Raw genomic sequence first — 7,403 nt, 5'->3', positions numbered from 1 at the left:
CCCATGGTAATGACCCGAATAGAAATCCGTCCATGGTATTTACCCATGGTAATGTAACTAAAAATGTTATAAATAACAAGCCTCTTTTGTAAGAGGACAAAGATCCAGCTCAATGTAGTTTAAACGATCATTTGTTGATCTAATAAAAGCTAGTTAGTGATTTATTTTCTGGTTTGGGTTTACTTTCGTTTTTTTTTCTTTGGTGCAGAAATTACTCAGATCTTGCCCCCTTCCCCCAAGATCTCGATCAGTGGTATCAAAGTGAGTTATGACTCCATGGCAATTAGGGTTTCAAAGGATTTATCCTTCTTTTTTTTCACTTGCTTCTCATCCATGGTCTTCAAAAGCACATTATTTTCACAAATCATGTCTACCAATGGTTGCCACAATGCCCCATGCCTTACGGTTTTTCTATCATAGTTTGTCTTATGATGTCATTCTTACGCTAATATTCTTGAGGACTGTCTCGGGATCAAATTTCGTCGAACTTTGTTTCGATTTCTGTGTGCCACTATCGCCCCATCTGATAGCCAGGGATAGTTATCTAGCTACTTTTCCACACCCTTTTCCCTGGACTTAGACTGAGAGATATATAATTGTACAGAGTGCACAATGAATGAATGAACCTTTGCTGCTATGGTACGTCACCAAATTAGGGCCCCATAAATAATATAGTCAGAGAGTTTGTGTTTGCAGAGATCAGATCTCGTTTTGGTGAATGTTGCAGCCGCAGATAGAATTGGAAGCTCTGCTAAATGACGGAGATGGATATTTGAATGGTGTTTTCGGCAGGAAAAGTCGGTGGAAGCAGAGATTTTTGGTCAGATTTATAGGAATTTCCAAGAACCTGGAGAATGATAACTTTGCATCATTCTAGAAAGTTTATGGAATGGACTCAGGCCACGGGACGCTTAGTGATGGATCCGGCATCATCCTCGCTCGAGGGACTCGATTCTAATAATCTCAATCCCATACCCAAGGCTTCTGAGGGCTCGTCGCGCGGGCCGTACATGGGGGAAAGCAACTTCGACGCCAACATGATCATCATTCTAGCGGTGTTGCTCTGTGCCCTCATATCCGCACTAGGGCTCAACTCCATCATCTGAATCATTGTCAGCATCAAGGTCTAGCATTGTATCCCATCATAGGAAGGTCGAATGAACTTCATCATTGTCCCCTTCCTTCTCTACCAGAGGTAGTTGCAGTCACAATGTCGATATCAAAGAGTTCACAATGTCGATAAACTACAGAATGTGGGTAACGATCCACGACGAGCGTCACCTGACTGGAAAATTCAAGGCATTCCATCCCCACATGAATCTGATTTTGGGGGATTGTGAAGAGTTTAGAAGACTTCCTCTAAAGAAGGAGCCGCAACAGACATGAAAGAAGAACGTCAGCAGAGACGAACCCTCAGCCTCATCCTCCTCCGCAGAGAAGAAGTCATTACCATGAATGTCAAAGGTCCGCCCCCGCCAGTGATTCATGGCTCAAAACTTTCACCGCAACTTAGGCAGGCCCTCGCTTAGGCAGAGCAGCATGCGAGGAATTCCCACGGTGCCCCTTGTTCAAACACAGTCATGCGTAGCTCTTCCCGTCAGAGGAGTTGGAGGCCCTTCACCAGGCATGATGTAACCCCAGATATCAAGGCCTCCCGTTCCGCAGGTCTTGGGGCCCCTCATGACTTATTCTACCCAAATGCCAATGCGTCCTCCTGGACCTCTTCCACTGCCATTCTCATTGCAGGCACCATGGTGGAGAACAACGCTCTAGATCTCCTTCTCCAGGACGTTGCACAGCTCGCTGAAGGCCACCCCGATGAGTCAGCTATGATCTATAGTACCCTTGCCCAAAAAATTGCATGGCAGTGTTAGAATCCATCTGCGAGAAGACAAATCTCTTCGATGGATCTTTCCAATAGTCAAGACCCATAAGTTCGACAACAACAAGCAGTCCTCTTGGATTTGGGCTGACATGCAATTTTTTTGCATTACAACCGCTGCAATGGATATATATAGAATTGATTATGGCTTCAAGGGTTGGAGGATCGATTCCCACGACGCATTATTATTTATATGTATGTTAGCAATAATTCACGCATGGGCTGCAGTGAACACATCGAATATGCCTGCAAGAAATTCCCATGCAGGAATGCCAAGAGACTATGAACTTTATGTGATTGCGTGTGTAATGCTTTGGTCCCTTCGCATCTCAATGTGGATGCAAATATTGTTCTCATTGCGTCCAAAGACATTCCACAACCATATGGGGATAATGTCAAAGAAATTGTGGTAGACAACAGAGAGAACAATTTACTCTCACCCTCAGAAAATTATATGCATGGAATTTAGTTAAGTATGAATGCGTTATCATGCTATATGCAAACAATTTGTTTGTGCATAAAACTAATGATGAACTTTTCCAATGTGAGAAGAGGAATGTTGGAGCTTTGTATTATGCCCTTCTAGCTATGCATTTGCAAGCTACTAGTTCCCATGTTGATTGTGCTATTGTTGTTCCCTGTCTTGAAGCATACTTCCAAGTGCAACAAAATATCCCTCACAATGCCAAGGTAATGTCATGATGGGACTCAAATCACAACAATGGGATTCACAAATGTGAAACTTGAGTACTTGGAAGAAGTATTTACATCGTCTCATTCGATAGAGAGAATTTACAAAGATAAGCCACCAGATCTCTACTAGAAAGCTTAACAAGTGATCTTGAGGTTCATCACAGGGTATCTGTATCCTCAAACCCTCGTTCATTATGATTATGGGTCAACCACACAAAACCCTTTGCTAATGAAGAACATTTGCTCGGTCACATACTATCCACCTCACAGTTGCCCCACTAGCATTACAGAGTATCTCTATCCTTGGCTCTTCATTCATCGTGGTTATGGGCCAACCATGCAAAACCCTTTCCAACAAAATCCATTTGCTTGGTTACACACTGTCAATATCACAATTGGCTCACAAGCATTACAAGGTATCTCTATCCTTCGATCTTCATGCATCATGGTTACGGGTCATCCACAAACCCTCGATTAAGGGTCAACCATGCAAAACCATTGTCTTCGACAATACTTGGTCATCCACAACTCATCTTTGACAAAAGATTCTCCAGAGGGAACTTCATGCAATGGGTACCATTACTTCCTAAGGAGGGACGAATGATTTGAATGGACTGTGGTATCTTCATATAAGGTGGGAAACCCAAAAGGTTTTGGTTATCCTCTAACACCTCTTCATCCACCTCCTCCTCTACCTCCCCCTCTACCTCTGCCTCTATTACCTCTTCCACCTCTAACCCTAAATTCACCATTCATATTATGTACTCCTTCTCCTTCCTCTGCCATTATAGGTTCTTCAAAGCAAATGCAGTGTTCTTCAATTGCATTTTCTAGCTCCTCTTCTGGTTCTTCTATCAAAGGAAAATAAGTTTATTCTTCTTCTTCACTAGGGACTTCTAGTTCTTGTCCTAGAATTGGTTCTCCAGTTGATGATAGAAATATTACTCCTTTGGTTGTCGTGATGGGGTGAGTGGTGATGTTGGAATGGATATCCTACCTCTACTTATAAACCTACCCCTAGAATCTATTTCCCTATGCATAAATCTATTTTTATTATTTTTTTAATGAAAAGATTCCTAAAAATAAATCCTATATACACTTCCCCGGAAACAGCGCCAAAATGTTTGGTAATTTAATTGAGTTTAAATTGTTGCATAAATTATCGACGAGCGCTTGTAAATTGATGAAGTGTCTTTGCACCAGTTGTGCTAGGATTCTTTATTAAAAGGATAAATTGTCAAACTGAATTAGGATGTTTCATGCACATGGTTCATTTAAGGAATTATCACTCTTGCAAACAAAATGAAAATATCACACTAACAGAAATTAAATTAAATTAAAGTGCAAAAGTAAATAGTAAAAACAAATCAAAATTCTCTTTGCGTTTGCAAAAAAGAAAACTAATCTAAAATTGCAAAAATAAAATGTCACACTAGCATAATTAAATCTACTTCTCACTGACAGGAATGAAAACAATCTTAAGTACAGAAATAAAATATCACACTATCAAATATGAATTACCCTCATAAATCCTTGGAACAATTATACTTCTAATTGAAATCAAATGATTCTAGTCTTCATGCGCACAATAGATCCCTATTTGATTTATTTCCTTCATCCTTTAAATAACAAAATGATTAAGTCTATCAAAGAAGTCTTTAGAAAAATCTGTCACAAAACTTTGTTCTCACTGTCATAAGTATTCACTGAAAGATAAAACAGAAAGGTTAGCAACAATAAACTATTTACATAATTTAAAATGTAAAATAGAAATAATAAATTTAAAAAATACCTTACAGCTCTCACAGGACCCTCCTGTGAGTTGAAGGTAGGAAACAATCAATCAAATATTTAAACACGCATCAAAGCAATACACAAAGGAATAATCAAGCTTCAATTTTATAAATACAAAGAGTGTTTTCAAAATAATAAATGGTTTGTCATCGTTGTGTCTAGAGGTAGGTTTTATAACCTCCTTCAATAAAAAATTTAGAGATTTTTACGCCTATCCTACTCGACAAAAATCCTAAAAATGACATAAGATAATACGAGATAGTTAGTCTTCATGATTTGTTATCAGAGAAGCAAATCATGAGGCAAAATATCAACTTCGTCCTTATCATTGATCTTCTCGCTTGCCTGATTCGCCTTGGGCTCCTTTTTCATTGGGTTGACTTCCACGTTGACCTACTCATACGACACACTTATCATCCTGTTGGATCATGAAGATAGGTTTATATCGTTATGTCAGTTGTCAGCTACCTATCCATGTATTTCACTCCTCAACTGGTATTTTGAAACCTACATATTCTTCAAGTAAGTTGCAAAATCAATCATTAGTTGCAGAATTGGTGCAATCTGGTAGCTCATGTAAATATGAAATCAAACAATAAGGAAACAATGAAACTACGAATAAAATATGATTAGGTACCTGCTTTTTCCAATAACCTTGCAAGATGACACCTTATTGGAGTTATTATGATCAAAAAGGAAGAGAATGGAGTGTATGGAGTTTAGGGAAGGTGTAAAAAAGAAACAATTTTGGTCTTAAACAAATGTTATACCAAATACTGGGAGAAACTAAAATGCCACTAACCAAGTCAAAGGTAATAATCCCTAACCAAAAGAAAGGAAGAATGCTAACCTTTCCACTAATACACCTTTGCTATTTGTGTCGTTTATGGATATTAAATTCATGAGTGTCCTTTGTTACCTAAGATTCATCATATGTGGCAAGTAGTTGATGATACTAACCAAGCTAAGTATACACCTAACCCTCCCACCCAACCTTCAACTTTATAACCCACTATATTGAGGAAACATTTCCCCAAATAGGCATATTTGGCCACACTAGAAACCAATCCTTCCATACCAACCCCCATTTCCAACCAACCTAGATACCAAATCCTATACATTAATTCCACTGACATAAACCTATCTACCAAGTCGCATAAGTATGGCTCACCATCCACTACTCAAACTATAGAGACCATATATCATTTTTCATCTAATAATGGATATTTATATATTATTAGACCTAACGTTGAGATAGCCCCAATGTACCATATATTTCTTTGTAATGAAATGTTCCCAATACTCGTGCATGAGTGGCCCATAGTATAGTATAATTAATTACCTAGCTTAGTCCCTAGCTATTATGAAAGCTTTACATGTCCCCCATACATGTCGTTTACAAAGGAAGAATTTACTATATTCTTTAGGAAATGTTAACCCTTTGTACAATTAGATGATAGTCTTTGATGTTGCTAAAAATTGACTCCCCTTGCTTACACCCTTTTGTGTAATTTCAAGTTCTAGTATTCATCAAGAACTTCATTATTCATTAATGCATTAGATTTGATTAGGCTAAATTTGCATGTGTGATGGTCTTCCCCAGTTTGGAAGATTATATACCATGAACCTAAGTTATTTAAACCATGCGAATGTGATTTCCTTCATGGGGGGGAGCCAACTCATTCCTTCTTTTTTGACATTATCCTTGGAGTCTTTAAATACTCTACATCACTTGGTGCATATTATGGTCCACCACCTATATGTTCTCAACCAATCTCATCAAATGCATACATGGTGTCATCCTCCAAAACTTATATAATCTTATTTCTTCATATTCTTAGCCATTTAATATGCTTATAACCCCTACACTTCAACACCCATATCAAGGGAAAATTCCCCACAAAACTACCTCTTTGGAAAAATTCCTTTATTATTTCCAACACTTGGAATAGTGAGTACCTTATTATGGCCACATTGAATTTTTCTAACCTCACATTGGGGATTCCAATTTAGTACTTAGATCATCTTACCCTTACCCTACCCTTTGAGATGAAATGTTATTTAACATTTTTCATTTTTCCAATTGATAACAACTACCTCAATAACTATTATTGCATCTACACAAGCCCAAACCAATCCTACCAAGGTTGAAAAGGGAGTTGACAAAGGAGCCAAAGCCAAGAGGAAACGAGGAAATGATAGACATGGTCATCTCTAGAACTACACCTAAAGTCACCTCCGATGTGATTTATGTAATATCATTGGTCATGATATTAATATTTCTCCCTCGCTCCCTGAACATAAATGACTTCTTAGCACCAATAACATGACCCATCCACTCTTATGACCCATTCTACACTTCCTTTCATTTAATGAATAAAATGTTTTCACATAAATCACCAATGTGCTCTATATAATATGTATGGCCATTATTCTCAATGTTGTCCTCAACTACCCCAATTATATGATTCCCTTGAAATAATGCATCAGTTGGGCTCCTCCCCCAAATAGGAGCCTACACCCATAGCAGAGGACCTTTTCCTTTGTAACTTCTCATCCTCTAACCCCCCACTGATATTGTAATTGTAATTGATATGTTAATGATTCATTTGTGAAAAAGTGTATGTAAATGTTTTAAAAAACCTAAAACAATTGTGATTACATTGTAATAATAACTTATGGAGGGATGAAGCCTTTATATGAAACCATGAGAGGACGGAAGCCATTGAAAACAAGGTCAACGGAATTAATACTTGCCATGAATTATTGGGTTGAGCCAATAATTTGAGATTGTCAAAATTCCCCAAGAAAATTTCCAATGGGAAAGTGTAGTAATAACTACCAATAGTTATGAGAGGAATGAGGTAGTGATGTTGTAAAATGTAACTAGGTTCAATCTTCATAATGACATGTAATTGTGACTTTTGTAAATGATGTAATGAAGAAAATAAAATTATTATTGTAAGCCTTTCTTCATGGGTTTCATGAGCAAGTGATTTTATTTTAGATGGATCCCATTGAGAGCCTTAGGATT

The 7,403-nt window shown here is 37.9% G+C and overlaps 1 pseudogene; it reads left to right on the top strand.

The window, feature by feature from the left end:
• The first annotated feature begins 1,233 nt into the window (after positions 1 to 1,233).
• Positions 1,234 to 1,773, top strand: LOC149240518 (uncharacterized; annotated as a pseudogene).
• The last annotated feature ends 5,630 nt before the right edge of the window (positions 1,774 to 7,403 follow it).

This window comes from Pinus tabuliformis, chromosome 8 (genome assembly GCF_031772625.1).
Source record: "Pinus tabuliformis cultivar Carrire ecotype Pingquan chromosome 8, CPIR1, whole genome shotgun sequence".
In the NCBI taxonomy this organism is placed as follows: Eukaryota; Viridiplantae; Streptophyta; class Pinopsida; order Pinales; family Pinaceae; genus Pinus; species Pinus tabuliformis.
The sequence above is the reverse complement of the archived record's forward strand: the minus strand, read 5'-3'. Positions and strand labels throughout refer to the sequence as shown.